General features: G+C 50.2%; 4 non-coding genes and 2 pseudogenes across 4 annotated transcripts; 5 read left to right on the top strand and 1 right to left on the bottom strand.

Moving 5' to 3' along the window:
* Positions 1-3,194: 3,194 nt before the first annotated feature.
* Positions 3,195-3,359, bottom strand: LOC148669752 (U1 spliceosomal RNA). Its single transcript, XR_015938057.1, has one exon. It is a non-coding gene; the product is annotated as a U1 spliceosomal RNA (small nuclear RNA).
* A 3,415-nt stretch (positions 3,360-6,774) lies between these two features.
* On the top strand, positions 6,775-6,883 carry LOC148669751 (5S ribosomal RNA; annotated as a pseudogene).
* Positions 6,884-7,420: 537 nt separating this feature from the next.
* On the top strand, positions 7,421-7,539 carry LOC148669750 (5S ribosomal RNA). Its single transcript, XR_015937267.1, has one exon. It is a non-coding gene; the product is annotated as a 5S ribosomal RNA (ribosomal RNA).
* A 919-nt stretch (positions 7,540-8,458) lies between these two features.
* LOC148669749 (5S ribosomal RNA) lies at positions 8,459-8,567 on the top strand (annotated as a pseudogene).
* Positions 8,568-9,104: 537 nt separating this feature from the next.
* Positions 9,105-9,223, top strand: LOC148669748 (5S ribosomal RNA). Its single transcript, XR_015937266.1, has one exon. It is a non-coding gene; the product is annotated as a 5S ribosomal RNA (ribosomal RNA).
* A 533-nt stretch (positions 9,224-9,756) lies between these two features.
* On the top strand, positions 9,757-9,875 carry LOC148669747 (5S ribosomal RNA). The gene has a single exon (XR_015937744.1). It is a non-coding gene; the product is annotated as a 5S ribosomal RNA (ribosomal RNA).
* Positions 9,876-17,128: the final 7,253 nt, after the last annotated feature.

Raw genomic sequence — 17,128 nt, 5'->3', positions numbered from 1 at the left:
CTTTACACAGAGAGTGGCAGGGTTGGGATGTCAGGGCTAAACGACACTGTTTTACACAGAGAGTGGAGGGGTGGGTGTCAGGGCTATACGACAGTGCTTTACGCAGGGAGTCGCAGGGGTGTGATGTCAGGGCCTGACGATACTGCTTTACGCAGAGAGTGGTGGGGGTGTGATGTCAGGGCCATATGACACTGTTTTACACAGAGAGTGGAGGGGTGGGTGTCAGGGCCATATGACAGTGCCTTACGCAGGGAGTGAAGGGGGTGGAATGTCAGGGCTTGATGTCACTGCTTTAAGCACAGAGTGGACGGGTGGGTGTCAGGTCCATACGACACTTCTTTACGCAGAGAGTTGCGGGATTGGGATGTCAGGGCCTGAAGATACTACTTTACGCAGTTAGTGGTGGGGGTGGGATATCAGGGCCATACGACACTTCTTTATGTAGAGAGTGGCGGGGGTGGGATGTCGGGGCTTGATGACACTGCTTTATTCAATGAGTGGAGGGGTGGGTGTCAGGGCTATACGACAGTGCTTTCCGTAGAGAGTGGTGGGGGTGTGATGTCAGGGCCATACGACACTGCTTTACACAGTGAGTGGCGGGGTTGGGATGTCAGGGATGACAACCGAGGAGCCGAGAGATCATTTCAGCATTTCGCGTCTGAACGGAAAACACAAACGACCAACTCGGAATGACTTGCCTTTGACGCTTTTCAAAGCGTTCTTTGTGCACGACGACTGCGCCACCTAGCAGATACAAATGGGTTGTACAACTTTGAACTAGCAAATGGAAGAGGGCTAAGCCCCCTCTCTTTTAGCCCAGGTTCGATCTGTCTCCCAGAATCACCAGGGCGCACGCACACACACACCCGTGCCGTTGAAGTGCTCTGCTTCATTTCTATGGGCAACTCAACATTCACTCCTACCCCGAGTGCAGAAAAGACAGCGTCCGCAGCAACAACAGCTCAGGTCTCTGCACAGGAGCTAAGCTGCCCCCATCTCCTCTGCTCTGCGGCTCCTGCGGAGTGGAGTCCTGCCTGGAGCCGTGTTTGCAGGCAGCAGCTCCCCGCGCCCTGTCTGTGCGTCGTGTCCAAGAGCTCCTGGGAGGAAGAGAGAGCCCTCCCACTTGGGGGCTTTTCCACGGTCTGTGTGAGGAGGGGCGGGTGTGTCCAAAAGCTTATCGAGCGGAAGCCTGGGGCGGCGGAGAGCTGTGATCATGCAGACCTTGAGGTGTCACCTCTTTGTCTGCTTTCCCGCCCCCCCTCCTCCCAAGCTCTGCTCCAAAGTAGCCCGGCAACCCCTCACACCTGCACGTGTCACAACCTAAGGTGCGGTCATGAGACACCCATGGGGTGTCGTTCTGTTCTTGCTAATTGTTTCCTGCCCGTCGCAGGCAGGAGTCCATGCGAGGAAGATGCGCTGGACAGAGCTCAGAGGGCGCACCTGGGTGGCTTTCCTTCAGAGTGACGTTCCTGCAACACTCTCCCGCTACTCTTGGTGCGCTCATGCCGCAACACAGGAAGGCTGGAGCAGGTGGCTGTGGGCTCTCCGCACCGCCAAAATAGCTCAGTTGGGAGAGCGTTAGACTGAAGATCTACAGGTCCCTGGTTTGATCCCGGATTTCGGCATTTTGTTTCATCGCGCCCTTTGTTCCTCTCTCCAGCGCCCCCTGCCTAAAGTGACGCGTCCCTTTCTCAGCCCGAAACACAAGCAAGACACCAGCAATGATCCCTGCAGGTTTCCGTAGTGTAGCGGCTATCACGTTCGCCTAACACGCGAAAGGTCCCCGGTTCGAGACCGGGTGGAAGCAGCCTCGTTTTGCACGCTCCTGTACTTCACAGAGGTCTTGAACGACCGGTCATTTGTTCCCAATGTATTTCCGGTGCCTTCGTGCACTCTTGTACCAAACGCACGTTCCTTCTGTACGTGGAGCCGATCATTTGCAATTGGGCTGTGCCGACAGACCAGGACGAGCTCTGTCGGCTCAAAAGCAGCGCAGGACCTGCAAGAACAACAGAAAGATTAGCATCCAGCGGGGGCCTCTTAGTGAGCCCAAGATCTCATCAAGAATCGGCTCCAGCAACAGGGCTGGGCGCATTGTTCCATTCTCCGACCACTCTCGGTGTAAACAAGTCCCTCCTGGTCTCTGCTTGAAATGCACTTTCCTGCGTTTGCTTTGGTGTAACTGGCTTCTCCTGCATGGGCGAATGTGAAGAAGATCCTTAGTAAGTCATTGAAGAAAACCAAGAGGAGGTCGGAGTGGCCTCTGTCGTTCATCAACGATCCAGTCAGGCAGTACTCCTCCTATTCTACCAGTATGCGGATTCGAACCGGGGTTGTTGCGGCCACAACACAAATTCTGAGCACTATACGATCACAGCGAGTTACCGAGACATACACAGCCAGTAGGAAAGGATGTACTCTCTTTGTGTGACACTAGTCGGAAAAGTCCTGACACTGCATTTCAACTGAGCCCTAGTATACATCAACCCTTCGACACTCTGAGTGCCAACTCTCTTGTGTGTTTTCTCCATCAAGCAGGTCATGAAGGCAGCAATTACAGTTTGCTTACATGACGCACGCACAACATGGCTGTATGCTCCCATATGGTCTAGCGGTTACGATACCTGATCTTCACCCAGGTGGCCTGGTTTCAGCTTCTTGTATGAGAACGTGTCAGTTTTGCCTCCTGCTTTCCAAAGATCAGCACCATGTTTTACGCCTCCCCCGAATATCGAAGCTGCCTCTAAATCTGCAAATGAAGATGAGTCGATAAACCACTTGTTTTTCGTATAACTATACATATATTCATTTATTACTGATTTCATTCATTGAGCACGGATACAATAGAGGTACAGCCATTCATTGTTTGACATGTCTGCACTGGTACAGAACCTAGCAATCAGAAAACGGGTGAAACTGTCTTGAGAATTAGCATACAGTACCGAGGCCCCCATGACCAAATAAAGGCTAACCTCGATAATCAGCCTAAATAATGCAGACAACAGCAAAACGACTGACTTTGAAAAGGGAATGAATGTCCGGAAGGAGTAGTGTAACCAGCTTGAAATGCTTCTCCGGACCTCTAACTAAAAGAAACCGGGAACCAGCAGTGGCATCGACTCCTTTCGAACTGGGATCCTATCGCAGCTCGTGGTGTCCTAACTCTCCCGTATCTGATATTGGACCAAGCACATCAGGAGAGAGCGCGAACGCAGTCCCCCACTACCAGAAATTATGCAGTCGAGATTCCCACATTTGGGGAATTCGCAGGGGTCAGCACAGCCGGAGTGCAATGGCCGAGCCTCGCCCTGGGTGAATCGATTTTTTAAGAACTTTATTTTCTTTTCACAAAAAAATACAGGACATCACAAATTAGAAAGCTTTACATTAATATACATACTTAAAACAGTATATATAATCACATCTCATTACATATTGACACGGTACCAGTTATATAGCAACAATTTATTTTTTTCTGGTGCAAATCACATTCTTTACTTAAACATGATAATGTTTTTCACAGTTTCTTGAGATATTGACCTATGCTCTCAATTTCCCACAGATTTTCTGCTTCCTCCCTCCTTTCTCTCCACAGATCTCTGAGGTAATAGTTCTCTCGGGTGATGAACAGGGCCAGGCTACCTGCTGCCTTGACTGGGACCTCGATGCCTTTGAACAGCCCCATGTTCCTCACTCTCCACAGGGCGTCTTTTCCACTGTTCACCACGGCCCAGATCCTGTCAAACACGTCAGGAGGAAGTTTGACAGGAGAGATGCCGTTGTAGCGGCAATGCTTGTTAATAAGACAGAATTAGGCGGTGGTATTCTGTCCTAAATGAGGCCCCATCTCACCCTCCATCTTTGTGGTGCAGCCACAGAGAAAGTATTCATGCAGGTTGATTTAAGATGTTTTCTTTTGATAATGGACAGCTCCCAGATGGGGATGCACTTAGCTTAGCCTGGCTATCATGATCAATGGTCATCCATTGGTGCCTATCTGTCTAGGGAGTGCCGAATGGACATCTGGACTGCATTCCTAAGTGTCAAGAGTAAGTGACTCATATCTCACCTTGACCAACCAATCAGGGACTGGCAGGGCGTGGTAATACCACGTGGGTCTCTAATGCCCGCCAAACTCTCAACCAATCAGCACACATCTATGTCTTGGTCAAAAAGGGAGCGCAAGCTCAGATCGGGGCTCTCCTTGGCCATTTTCGCGCATCCTCAGAGACAATCACGTGACAACTGCTGTTGTCTGCAAAGGGACTTGGACTTTGTTCTAAGCGCGAGGCCGAGGATCCCATACGTACTCAGAATTCTACCAACGTGAATGATCCGCTTGATCAACGGCAGCCTACAGTTGGACCCTCATCGACAACCTGAATAGCTTATTCAGAAGCAGCGCTGGACCAGGAACGAACCAGCTTCTTCCCAGGCAAAAGAGTGACTTGTGAGGACTCGCGGTCACACTCTGTGCATAGAGACTTTCTACTAGCCAGCTGGACTGCTGGTAGATCTCCTCGGAGCAACGACTGCCTTGCGCGCCGCAGTCAGATTCCTCCGCCCGTCCTACTCCGAGCTGTACCTCAACTGGTTGGCCGGTAGCCAGAGGACGCCGGGACAACGCCCATTGGACAACCGCTGGAACAGAGGCTGCAACAGAGCCTGTCAGCTGGTTTGGTGTTCGTGCCGGGAGATTCCAAATCCATACACAGTGGATAAGTAAACCCCATGTTCTACATTGTGTCTCGAGAATTCAATTGTACCTCAACACAAGTTGTTATCAATTTAATTCATGAGTAATGTATTTACTTCCGAGTTTAGAGTAACAGTGGGTAATAACACTGATTAGCGATTTGGTAACCGAATGATATATATTGACATATATTCTCTGTTGTGTATCTCTTTGTGTTGGCATCTCTTCGAGATTATATACCTTGTATATTGATAACCCTCACAGTGAGGTCTGCCGCTCGTATCCAGGCAGACTAGTATATGTTTGGTGCACAATTTATATGAATAAATGTATCTCGTGTATTGAACCCGTGTGTGTGCGTTGTAAGTTGTTCTGATGATTGATTTTCTAAAAGCCACAACGAACAACCTCGTGATTACTGCTACAATTAATAATTGTCTCAGTAAACCCATCAAACCTCTACAACCATGATACACCACCATAAACTATATTAATTTAGGAACATAAACATATAGTGTAAACTGTATATGGCTGGTATTGGTAGTTTAAAGAAAAAATACACACCAGTATTCCACTTTCTTCCTAAACATTTTAAGCATCAAAGTCTTACATGTAGTAAGATTTTACCACGTTTCGGAAACGTTTTTACATGCTCCTTCTGACCATCTTAACTTTATATACTTTGTGAAAAGTCATAAGATATTAACATTTTCTGTGAATGTGCTCGTTATTGGAGTAAACAAAAGCATACTTTTAGAATTTGATTAATAGGGAATATAATATGGAATCACGTACCTAAAGAAATTAATAACGATATAATTATTTTTATGTACTGTAGCTCAAATAGTAGTATAATATACTTTCTATGGATACATGTGCTTCTGCGCAACGCAGAAGCACATCCACAAGTAACATTACCTAGCTAAGAGAAGACATTGGCTAGCCATTATGATAAATACAGTGGAAAAAAGCAATTGGGAAAATAAGACCTGCTGATCTGTTATACATACCAGGAAGAGAACAGAATATGATTTTTTTCTGTTCGAAACGTGTGTTGTCTTTATGAAATTCATGTATTTTAAACGTTTAATTAAGCAGAAAAAAATTTACAGAAAGATACTAAGCTGATCACGAGATAGAAAGATCACCCGTTTTTCGCGCATCAAAAGTGGCTATTAACTGGATGAACTGTTATTAACTGGAGTCAACTGGGTGAAAACACATAATATGAACATGAAACAAAACAAAAAATAAAAATAAGATACAATCTACAGACATTAAAACCGGTGTCATGGAAATATAACTATCAAGGAAGCCACAAGAGAGAGTTCTCACCTGAGTAAGGTCTTTATTTCAATATTGGGAGCAACCAGAGACTCAATTTGTTACAGGCAGTACAGGGTTTTCATAAGACGTTGCGCTGGAAAAAAGCTCAGCGCTTTGTCCCTTCTAAAACTTCCACTTTCCCTAAGAGAAAACAGATTACATCAAAAAGCGAAAGAAGAAGCACTAGATATGTTATTCAAAGCTTTTCACTTACTTTCAGCTAATTCTAACGACCCAGACAGCATATATTGTTTTGGTAAATTGTCTTCTAAAGTAACCTAAACAGTGTACTTTGTTGACGCACTGTTTTCTAAAATTCTGCACGTACTGTAGCACAGCAATTACATCCTTGAAATATATTATCTAAAAGCCCCAATATATTTATTTGCAAAGCTCTCTACATTTTAAGAATCAATTTACTTATTAGATTTCCACTTCAAGACTTGTTCGGCTGGCGTTCGGGGAGTCGCGTTTTTCAGAATTGTATTGAGATCGTTTTCCACAGAGCTCAGATGTCAAAGCACAGCAGCAGCTCTCCACAGCGATCCTCTATAGCGCCCTTTCTCCCGCAGCTCCGTCCTCATTGGAAGGAAGCAAGAGTGAAAGGCTGAAGTGAAATAGAGCGGGGACGAAGGCAGTGAAGAGAGAGAACGTGGGAAGAAGAGAAAAACGCAAGGGAAAAAAAGCAGCGTCGTAAAAGAGGTGACGGAGCTGTCCTCTCAATAAGAAGGGTGTCATCGAGCCTTGATCTCGCTTACGGCCACACCCCCTTGAGCACGTTTGATCTCGGAAGCTAAACAGGGATGGGCCTGGTTAGTACTTGGATGGGAGACCGCCTGGGAATACCAGGTGCTGTAAGCTTTTAAGCGCAGGAGGCGCCCTATCCCCGCTCGCTCGCTCATTCCCCTGTTCACACGTGCAGTGCGGCTTGTCCGTCTGTTTATTTGTCAGCTTTGGCGAGACATGGGTGCTTGTGTATTAGCGTGAGCGTTTTTTATTCTGATCATGAACAGTTTTACAAGTCCGCAAAGGATCGAGGAAAGGTTTATCGCTAGCTGAAAAGAGACACAGCGCTTCGGCTGTGGAGACTTGTTCGGCTGGCGTTCGGAGAGTCGCGTTTTTCAGAATTGTATTGAGATCGTTTTCTACAGAGCTCAGATGTCAAAGCACAGCAGCAGCTCTCCACAGCGATCCTCTATAGCGCCCTTTCTCCCGCAGCTCCGTCCTCATTGGAAGGAAGCAAGAGTGAAAGGCTGAAGTGAAATAGAGCGGGGACGAAGGCAGTGGAGAGAGAGAACGTGGGAAAAAGAGAAAAACGCAAGGGAAAAAAAGCAGCGTCGTAAAAGAGGTGACGGAGCTGTCCTCTCAATAAGAAGGGTGCCAGCGAGCCTTGCTCTCGCTTACGGCCACACCCCCTTGAGCACGCCTGATCTCGTCTGATCTCGGAAGCTAAACAGGGATGGGCCTGGTTAGTACTTGGATGGGAGACCCCCTGGGAATACCAGGTGCTGTAAGCTTTTAAGCGCAGGAGGCGCCCTATCCCCGCTCGCTCGCTCATTCCCCTGTTCACACGTGCAGTGCGGCTTGTCAGTCTATTTGTCAGCTTTGGCGAGACACGGGTGCTTGTGTATTAGCGTGAGCGTTTTTTATTCTGATCAGGAACAGTTTTACAAGTCCGCAAAGGATCGAGGAAAGGTTTATCGCCAGCTGAAAAGAGACACAGCGCTTCGGCTGTGGAGACTTGTTCGGCTGGCGTTCGGAGAGTCGCGTTTTTCAGAATTGTATTGAGATCGTTTTCCACAGAGCTCAGATGTCAAAGCACAGCAGCAGCTCTCCACAGCGATCCTCTATAGCGCCCTTTCTCCCGCAGCTCCGTCCTCATTGGAAGGAAGCAAGAGTGAAAGGCTGAAGTGAAATAGAGCGGGGACGAAGGCAGTGAAGAGAGAGAACGTGGGAAGAAGAGAAAAACGCAAGGGAAAAAAAAGCAGCGTCGTAAAAGAGGTGACGGAGCTGTCCTCTCAATAAGAGCGTTTTTTATTCTGATCATGAACAGTTTTACAAGTCCGCAAAGGATCGAGGAAAGGTTTATCGCCAGCTGAAAAGAGACACAGCGCTTCGGCTGTGGAGACTTGTTCGGCTGGCGTTCGGAGAGTCGCGTTTTTCAGAATTGTATTGAGATCGTTTTCCACAGAGCTCAGATGTCAAAGCACAGCAGCAGCTCTCCACAGCGATCCTCTATAGCGCCCTTTCTCCCGCAGCTCCGTCCTCATTGGAAGGAAGCAAGAGTGAAAGGCTGAAGTGAAATAGAGCGGGGACGAAGGCAGTGAAGAGAGAGAACATGGGAAGAAGAGAAAAACGCAAGGGAAAAAGCAGCGTCGTAAAAGAGGTGACGGAGCTGTCCTCTCAATAAGAAGGGTGCCATCGAGCCTTGATCTCGCTTACGGCCACACCCCCTTGAGCACGTTTGATCTCGGAAGCTAAACAGGGATGGGCCTGGTTAGTACTTGGATGGGAGACCGCCTGGGAATACCAGGTGCTGTAAGCTTTTAAGCGCAGGAGGCGCCCTATCCCCGCTCGCTCGCTCATTCCCCTGTTCACACGTGCAGTGCGGCTTGTCCGTCTGTTTATTTGTCAGCTTTGGCGAGACATGGGTGCTTGTGTATTAGCGTGAGCGTTTTTTATTCTGATCATGAACAGTTTTACAAGTCCGCAAAGGATCGAGGAAAGGTTTATCGCTAGCTGAAAAGAGACACAGCGCTTCGGCTGTGGAGACTTGTTCGGCTGGCGTTCAGAGAGTCGCGTTTTTCAGAATTGTATTGAGATCGTTTTCCACAGAGCTCAGATGTCAAAGCACAGCAGCAGCTCTCCACAGCGATCCTCTATAGCGCCCTTTCTCCCGCAGCTCCGTCCTCATTGGAAGGAAGCAAGAGTGAAAGGCTGAAGTGAAATAGAGCGGGGACAAAGGCAGTGGAGAGAGAGAACGTGGGAAGAAGAGAAAAACGCAAGGGAAAAAAAGCAGCGTCGTAAAAGAGGTGACGGAGCTGTCCTCTCAATAAGAAGGGTGCCAGCGAGCCTTGCTCTCGCTTACGGCCACACCCCCTTGAGCACGCCTGATCTCGTCTGATCTCGGAAGCTAAACAGGGATGGGCCTGGTTAGTACTTGGATGGGAGACCCCCTGGGAATACCAGGTGCTGTAAGCTTTTAAGCGGAGGAGGCGCCCTATCCCCGCTCGCTCGCTCATTCCCCTGTTCACACGTGCAGTGCGGCTTGTCAGTCTATTTGTCAGCTTTGGCGAGACACGGGTGCTTGTGTATTAGCGTGAGCGTTTTTTATTCTGATCATGAACAGTTTTACAAGTCCGCAAAGGATCGAGGAAAGGTTTATCGCCAGCTGAAAAGAGACACAGCGCTTCGGCTGTGGAGACTTGTTCGGCTGGCGTTCGGAGAGTCGCGTTTTTCAGAATTGTATTGAGATCGTTTTCCACAGAGCTCAGATGTCAAAGCACAGCAGCAGCTCTCCACAGCGATCCTCTATAGCGCCCTTTCTCCCGCAGCTCCGTCCTCATTGGAAGGAAGCAAGAGTGAAAGGCTGAAGTGAAATAGAGCGGGGATGAAGGCAGTGAAGAGAGAGAACGTGGGAAGAAGAGAAAAACGCAAGGGAAAAAAAGCATTGTCGTAAAAGAGGTGACGGAGCTGTCCTCTCAATAAGAAGGGTGCCAGCGAGCCTTGCTCTCGCTTACGGCCACACCCCCTTGAGCACGCCTGATCTCGTCTGATCTCGGAAGCTAAACAGGGATGGGCCTGGTTAGTACTTGGATGGGAGACCGCCTGGGAATACCAGGTGCTGTAAGCTTTTAAGCGCAGGAGGCGCCCTATCCCCGCTCGCTCGCTCATTCCCCTGTTCACACGTGCAGTGCGGCTTGTCCGTCTGTTTATTTGTCAGCTTTGGCGAGACACGGGTGCTTGTGTATTAGCGGGAGCGTTTTTTATTCTGATCAGGAACAGTTTTACAAGTCAGCAAAGGATCGAAGAAAGGTTTATCGCCAGCTGAAAAGAGACACAGCGCTTCGGCTGTGGAGACTTTATTAATAAGGCCCCTCAGTAGTTGAGATCTCTGTTATACCCATCTAGAAACATGCAATCAGCATGTTATTGCTGAAGCAATAGTCACAACATTATTCCACACCTGGGTGAGAGGCGGGTTATGATGACAGTCATGCTTTCTACACCTTATACTGAGCTCAGAAATGGACCAAGCGGACATCTCACGAGCAGATCCCTCCGCGTATAAGAAAGGCAACTTGTCTCAGCAAAAATACCACGGATTCACATCCAAAATATGATAAAAAGGCAAAAACCCCACACTTGGAATGCAAACGTACCCTAAAAAGGAAACACGGTTTTAAAACGAACTTGATTTTCCCCTGGAGAAACCTTTTTATGGACACACATCGCATCTATTACACATGTAGAACTAAATATAAAGATAAAACTTAATATAAGAAGTCATGACATATCACACATGACGAAGTCTGGTCCAGAATAAACAGTTTACACTGACCCACCTTTATTTACCCTGGTCACTCACTTCTATTAACTGTTTAACTGGGTAACAAATTAATATTTGTTTCAATTTGGGATCTACACCTGGGAGCCCTGAAATGTTGGCCAGAGGGGAGAAGCTGATATTCAGACGTGAGAATATATTAAAAAAAGGATCTGATGTTGTTTTTCACCTGTCTAATCAAAGCTTGTTCAAAAATTATCTGATTATAGGACACACGAGTTTATAATCATACTCATTCCACTTTTTAACCCCGTATATATGCACAATATGAAACGTATATACACTAAATCTCACGTGTGACTCCCATAATATACATTTCTTTACGAAAATTAGGAACACTTACTACAATTATCAACCCCCCATGACGAGGCAATATTTCATACCTTTGTTTCTTTGTGGGTTCAAAGTTCTGTCCTGTCGTTTCACACGTAACGTTTTGGTAGTTATCTCAATTTTCCTTTGCAATTATCTCCAAGATCATCATCAACTTTTTGTTAAACGCCATGCACAACTGATATTTAAAGAAAGTCCTGTACCAAAACGTCTTCGTAGGGAAAGACAACTTTGGTATTTCCTTACTCAGAAAATCCATTCACCGCCTTTAAAAAAAAAGTTTCGTTTTTTATTGTGGTTCACTGACATTTCTGTCACAATTCTGAGGGACCCCAAATAAAATTCACTTGCCGGTATAAAGACGCCGGCGAGGATAAGACAGGTATCGAGCCACCTGCGTATCTAGCGGACGTTTAAAATAAAAAAAAATGGCGTGTAATGTTGCGAAGGGCTACTGTTTTTTTTATAGTTTGTCGATTGTAAGGGACGTGGGCCGCGACAGAAATACTGGACGGGGTGGGAAAAGGTTTATTGATGGTTTATTGTACCGCAACGGTCACAATTGACTCACCAGCAAAGATGGCGCTGAGGCCACATCGACTCCCTCTCGCCCTGCCTCGCACCGACGCTCGAGCTGCGGAGCTCGACGCCAAACCGCCGGTCCACGGGCGCGGGCGCCGGACATAGACGTCATAAACCCTTCCGAGGCGGAGGAATTATAGATCACTGTAGTTTCTTCTGGACCCGGGTTAGGGACAGTGTGCCCTCCGTGAGAGTCTTCTGAGGAAGCCAGTGTCTCATGGGTGTCCAGGCTTGGTACCATCTGCCCATCACAGGACACACAGACACACACACTCACACACCCTGGACAGGACACCAGTCCATCACAGGACACACACACACTCACTCACACACCCTGGACAGGACACCAGTCCATCACAGGACATACACACACCCTAGATAGGACACCAGTCCATCACAGGACACACACACACACACACACTCACACACCCTGGACAGGACACCAGTCACTCACAGGACACACACACACTCACACACCCTGAACAGGACACCAGTCCCTCACAGGACACTCAGACACACACACTCACACACCCTGGACAGGAACCAGTCCATCACATGACAAACACACACTCACTCAACTCACACACCCTGGACATGACAGCACTCCATCACAGGACACACACTCACCAGGGCCAGTTTTCCCAGAAGCCAATTAGCCCAAAAGCCTGTCTTTGGACCCGGAGAACACAGGGAGAACATGCAGACTCCACACAGACAGCCCCCCCCCCCCTGGGTCCAGACCCGAGCCCGGAGCCCCCCCGCGCTGAACCCCTCCGTACAGACGGCCGCACACAGCTCCGTTGTTCCCGATTCCCTAGGTGATCTGTTAAAAGAAGCCGGTGTGTTGCCTCCAGGTGACATTTCCTACTGGAGTCAGGACAGGAGGCTCTTCTGTACACAGAAGGGGGTGGGGGTGGGGAACAAGCCGCCCAGCCCTGTGGTTGAAGCCGATACCCCGGCTTCTCTCCAGACACAGCTGGGTGAGCTCCTCCAGTCAGTACAGGGGGCTCTACTGTACACAGAGGGTGGCGGGGGTGTGGAACAACTCCTTTGTTCGGGGCCTTGGGGCATTCTTGTTGTGAAAGGTGCTATATAAAAAAACTGAATTGAAATTGAATTTTACAGGTTTGGGTTTTTCGGAGATCTTGTCAGAGACCTTGTCTGACGTGCCATTTCAAAAACGTAACGACACTCCTCACGTCCGAGCGCCGCCGGTCTGTGACGTAACGTATGCTTACACCACCATGACGGTTTCATCATGGACAGCACGAAAGCCCGAAAAGTGGTTGACGTTTTAATTTGGCAACGCCACGATGGATCCCAGTTTTTTTTTTTTATTTTGGAGGCCAAAGAGGACAAAAAAGGAAACGTCTGGAGGTGGATCGATGGTCATCTCTGCGGTTGTTCTGATGTTCTGGAAAAAACAAAACAAAAAAAAAACGGCTCGCTTGCCCGGTCGTGTAGTGTTTCCACACCCCACGCAAATCAACTTCTCTTCGCCCCCGGGGGCTCGTCGCCCGCCGCACCCCTCTCACGTGATAGGGGCTTCCCCCGGCTGTGACGTACTTACCCTACCCCCTTTTCCGCCAACGTCATACCGAAGGTCGCGCTTCGGGCCGCGGCGATGTTGACGGACTGTCTTGTAGCGTGAGAAGGGTTTAAATTTCGACTTAAGGAGTTGGCCATCGTTATATTTCGCGAGGTATCATACGGGGGGAAAAAGAACATTTATATTTATCAACCTACTAGTAATACAGGGTGGATGTCACGTTCCCCAAAGTTCAGTGCCTCTCTCTAATAAAGTAGAAACGCAACATTAAACTCCGTTCGAAACGGGAGAAATCACCAGGACACGATCCAACTGACGTCCGGAAAAGAAAAAAAGAACTCCTATTCCCATTTGTAATGACCCCGTCGTGTTTTTCCCGGTGTGCGCTCATCTTTCGGAGACCCGTTTCTCTCTGGTGTTTTGCTGTTGGAATAAATGCCGAGGTGACCCTTCTGTGTGGAGTCTGCGTGTTCTCTCCAGCTGGTCGTTTCCTACACCGCAGGGGCTGATCGAACCGGGGTCTCCCAATCGTCACAGAAGTGTGTGTCGTTTTGGGTGGTGGTGGGGGGGTGCATCGGGGATACTGCACCCCGAGGGGGTGACCTCTCACCTTACTCCGGACGAAGGGAGAAGACCTGTACCTTCACGAGTCTGGGTTGTGAAAACTTCTTCTGGCAGTTCAAAACGTTTCGAAGGGACTACAGCGCTACCCTGTTTTCCATTTCTATCGTGTATTATTAGACAGTCATGAGTATCTGTACTGATCACAGAGTCCCCCTCTCACTGCCAGGACTGAAGCCCAGTGCAGCACGAATAATAATAATAATAATTAATAAGTCTGGACTCTCCACTCAGAGCTCCTCCCAGGTCAGGGGGATCCCCTCCAGCCCCCCCAGTGTGCAGCCCCCACCTGGATGATGCTCCAGTCCGCTCAGCACACAGCAGCTCTCAGTGGGGAGGAGAGCAGAGGGATGGAGCCAGTTCAGAGAGGGGGGTGATAAGGAGGCCATGATGGGTCAAGACCAGGGGGGGAATCAGGCCAGGACACTGGGGTAACACCCCTACTCTTCTCCAGAAACACCCCGGGATTGTTAACGAGCACAGAGAGTCAGGACCTCGGTTTTACGTCTCATCCGAAGGACGGCGCCTGTTTACAGTCCAGTGTCCCCCGTCACTATACTGGGGCATCAGGACCCACACAGACTGCAGGGTGAGAGCGCCCCCTGCTGGCCCCACTCACACCTCTCCCAGCAGCAACCTTAGGGGGGGGGAGAGGGAAAAAACCAAAAGCTAAACAGATTTAAAAAAAAAAAAAATTATTGATGCTTAACAAAAGGTCATCAGTCCAGTCTGGGGCCCCTCAGCTTCAGTCCAGTGCAGTCTGGGGTCCCTCAGCTTCAGTCCAGACTGGGGTCCCTCAGCATCGGTCCAGCACAGTCTGGGGTCCCTCAGCTTCGGTCCAGCACAGACTGGGGTCCCTCAGCTTCGGTCCAGTCTGGGGTCCCTCAGCTTCGGTCCAGCACAGACTGGGGTCCCTCAGCTTCGGTCCAGTCTGGGGTCCCTCAGCTTCGGTCCAGCACAGACTGGGGTCCCTCAGCTTCGGTCCAGACTGGGGTCCCTAAGCTTCGGTCCAGCACAGTCTGGGGTCCCTCAGCTTCGGTACAGCACAGCCTGAGGTCCCTCAGCTTTGGTCCAGTCCAGTCTGGGGCCTCTCATCTCCAGTCTAGTCCAGTCTGGGGCCCCTCAGCTCCAGTCCAGTCCAGTCTGGTGTCCCTCAGCTTCAGACCAGCACAGTCTGGGGTCCCTCAGCTTCGGTCCAGCACAGACTGGGGTCCCTCAGCTTCGGTCCAGCATAGACTGGGGTCCCTCAGCTTCGGTCCAGCACAGTCTGGGGTCCCTCAGCTTCAGTCCAGACTGGGGTCCCTCAGCTTCGGTCCAGCACAGTCTGGGGTCCCTCAGCTTCGGTCCAGTCTGGTGTCTCTCAGCTCCGGTCCAGTCCAGTCTGGTGTCCCTAGGCTGCAGTCCAGTCGTCTGGTGTCCCTCAGCTCCGGTCCAGTCCAGTCCAGTCCAGTCCAGATCTTAGCAGGCACAGAACCAGGAAAGGAACCTGGAAAGAATATTGTTATTGCAGGTGTGAGGGACACAGACACAGACGTCACCATGACATCAAACAGCAAGAGGAGACTCCTCCTTGAATCACAGACACGACCGGGCGGCGCCCCCCTGTCTGCTCACCTGCACCTCCTCTTCCTCTTCTTGTCCTTCCCGGCAGCCTGCTCCTCCTCTCCCTCGCTCTTCCTCTCCTGAGCTACGGTCTCCGCCGCCTCCATCGGCTCGTCCTGATCTTCTGTCTCCACTGACACGCAGCTCAGGGACTTCAAAAAGACGCATCGGCACTTCTGAAGCAGAGACAGGAGAGTCACGTTAAGAGTCGGACTGGACACTCCAGTACATGAACACTGCACTGAGAGAGAGAGGGGTTGATACAAACACACTGACTGGACACTCCAGGACATGAACACTGCACTGAGAGAGAGAGAGAGAAGGGTTCATACAGACACACTGACTGGAAACTGGACAGGAGTAAAGAGAGGATCAGAGCATTACCCACCTTCTTTTTCTTTTGTCTCACAGGAGGTGGTGATTGGACCTCCTCCAGCTGGAGTCCGTGGAGGGAGAGATAGGGCAGGAGAGGGACAGCACAGGGAGAGAAAGAGAGAGACAGGTGAGTCAAGTGTCCCAAGAGCACAGAGACTCTGCTGAGATCACACTCGCAGTGAGTGAGCCTGGGTGTAGCCCACTAATACTGACCCACTGGACACCACATGACAGAGAGGAGGAGGAGGAGAGAGACACACTGCCTGGACACCACAGGACAGAGAGGAGGAGAGAGACACACTGAGGACAGAGAGGAGGAGGAGAGAGACACTGACAGACAGGGCTGAAAGAGAGAGAGACACTGAGACCCAGGGACAGACAAGACGGCAAAACTCCACCACAGACAGGACAGGGGGCAGGGTGGGACCAGCACTGACCTCCTTCCTCTCTCCTGCGGGAAGAGCTGTCTCCACCTCCTCTTCCTCCTGCAAGTCAAGAGACAGGCTGAGAGAGTGACGGGCTGGCGGGACATCGGCGAACAGAGCTGAAGGCAGAGAGCAGAGGAGACAGTCCCAGCTGGGACAACGCAGGACAGACAGAGAGACAGACAGGGAGACACACGGAGAGACACAGGGAGAGAGACCCAGCTGGGACAACGCAGGACAGACAGAGAGCAGGGAGACACACGGAGAGACACAGGGAGACAGGCCCAGCTGGGACAACGCAGGACAGACAGAGAGCAGGGAGACACAAGGAGAGACACAGGGAGAGAGACACATTTGGGATAACGCAGGACAGACAGAGAGCAGGGAGACACACGGAGAGAGAGAGGAGGGAGGGAGACACAGCTGGGACAACGCAGGACAGACAGAGAGACAGGCAGGGAGACACACGGAGAGACACAGGGAGAGAGACCCAGCTGGGACAACGCAGGACAGACAGAGAGCAGGGAGACACACGGAGAGACACAGGGAGACAGGCCCAGCTGGGACAACGCAGGACAGACAGAGAGCAGGGAGACACACGGAGAGACACAGGGAGAGAGACCCAGCTGGGACAACGCAGGACAGACAGAGAGCAGGGAGACATGGAGAGACTCAGACAGAAGGACAGAAAGACAGAAAGAGAGAAGTACAGACGGACAAAAAGACAGAGAAAAGGACAGATGGACTGATGGACAGAAAGGCAGAGAAAAGGACAGAAAGACAGATGGACAGATGGACAGAGAAAAGAACAGAAGGACAGAGGGACAGATGGACAGAGGGACAGATGGACTGAAGGATAGACGGACAGAAGGACAGATGGACAGACAGACGGACAGACGGACAGACGGACAGACTGCCCCACTTGCCTCGTCAGACATCTCAGCCTCTCTCCTTGCCCTCCGCACCGGGGAGCCCCAGGCGGGGCCTGGTGGGGCCGGGCAGGCGATGGGGGGCAGGACGGGCGGGGGCAGGGGCAGGGGCACCGCCCCGGG

This window comes from Lepisosteus platostomus, chromosome 5, assembly GCF_059453375.1.
Source record: "Lepisosteus platostomus isolate fLepPlt1 chromosome 5, fLepPlt1.hap1, whole genome shotgun sequence".
NCBI lineage: Eukaryota > Metazoa > Chordata > Actinopteri > Semionotiformes > Lepisosteidae > Lepisosteus > Lepisosteus platostomus.
The sequence above is the reverse complement of the archived record's forward strand: the minus strand, read 5'-3'. Positions and strand labels throughout refer to the sequence as shown.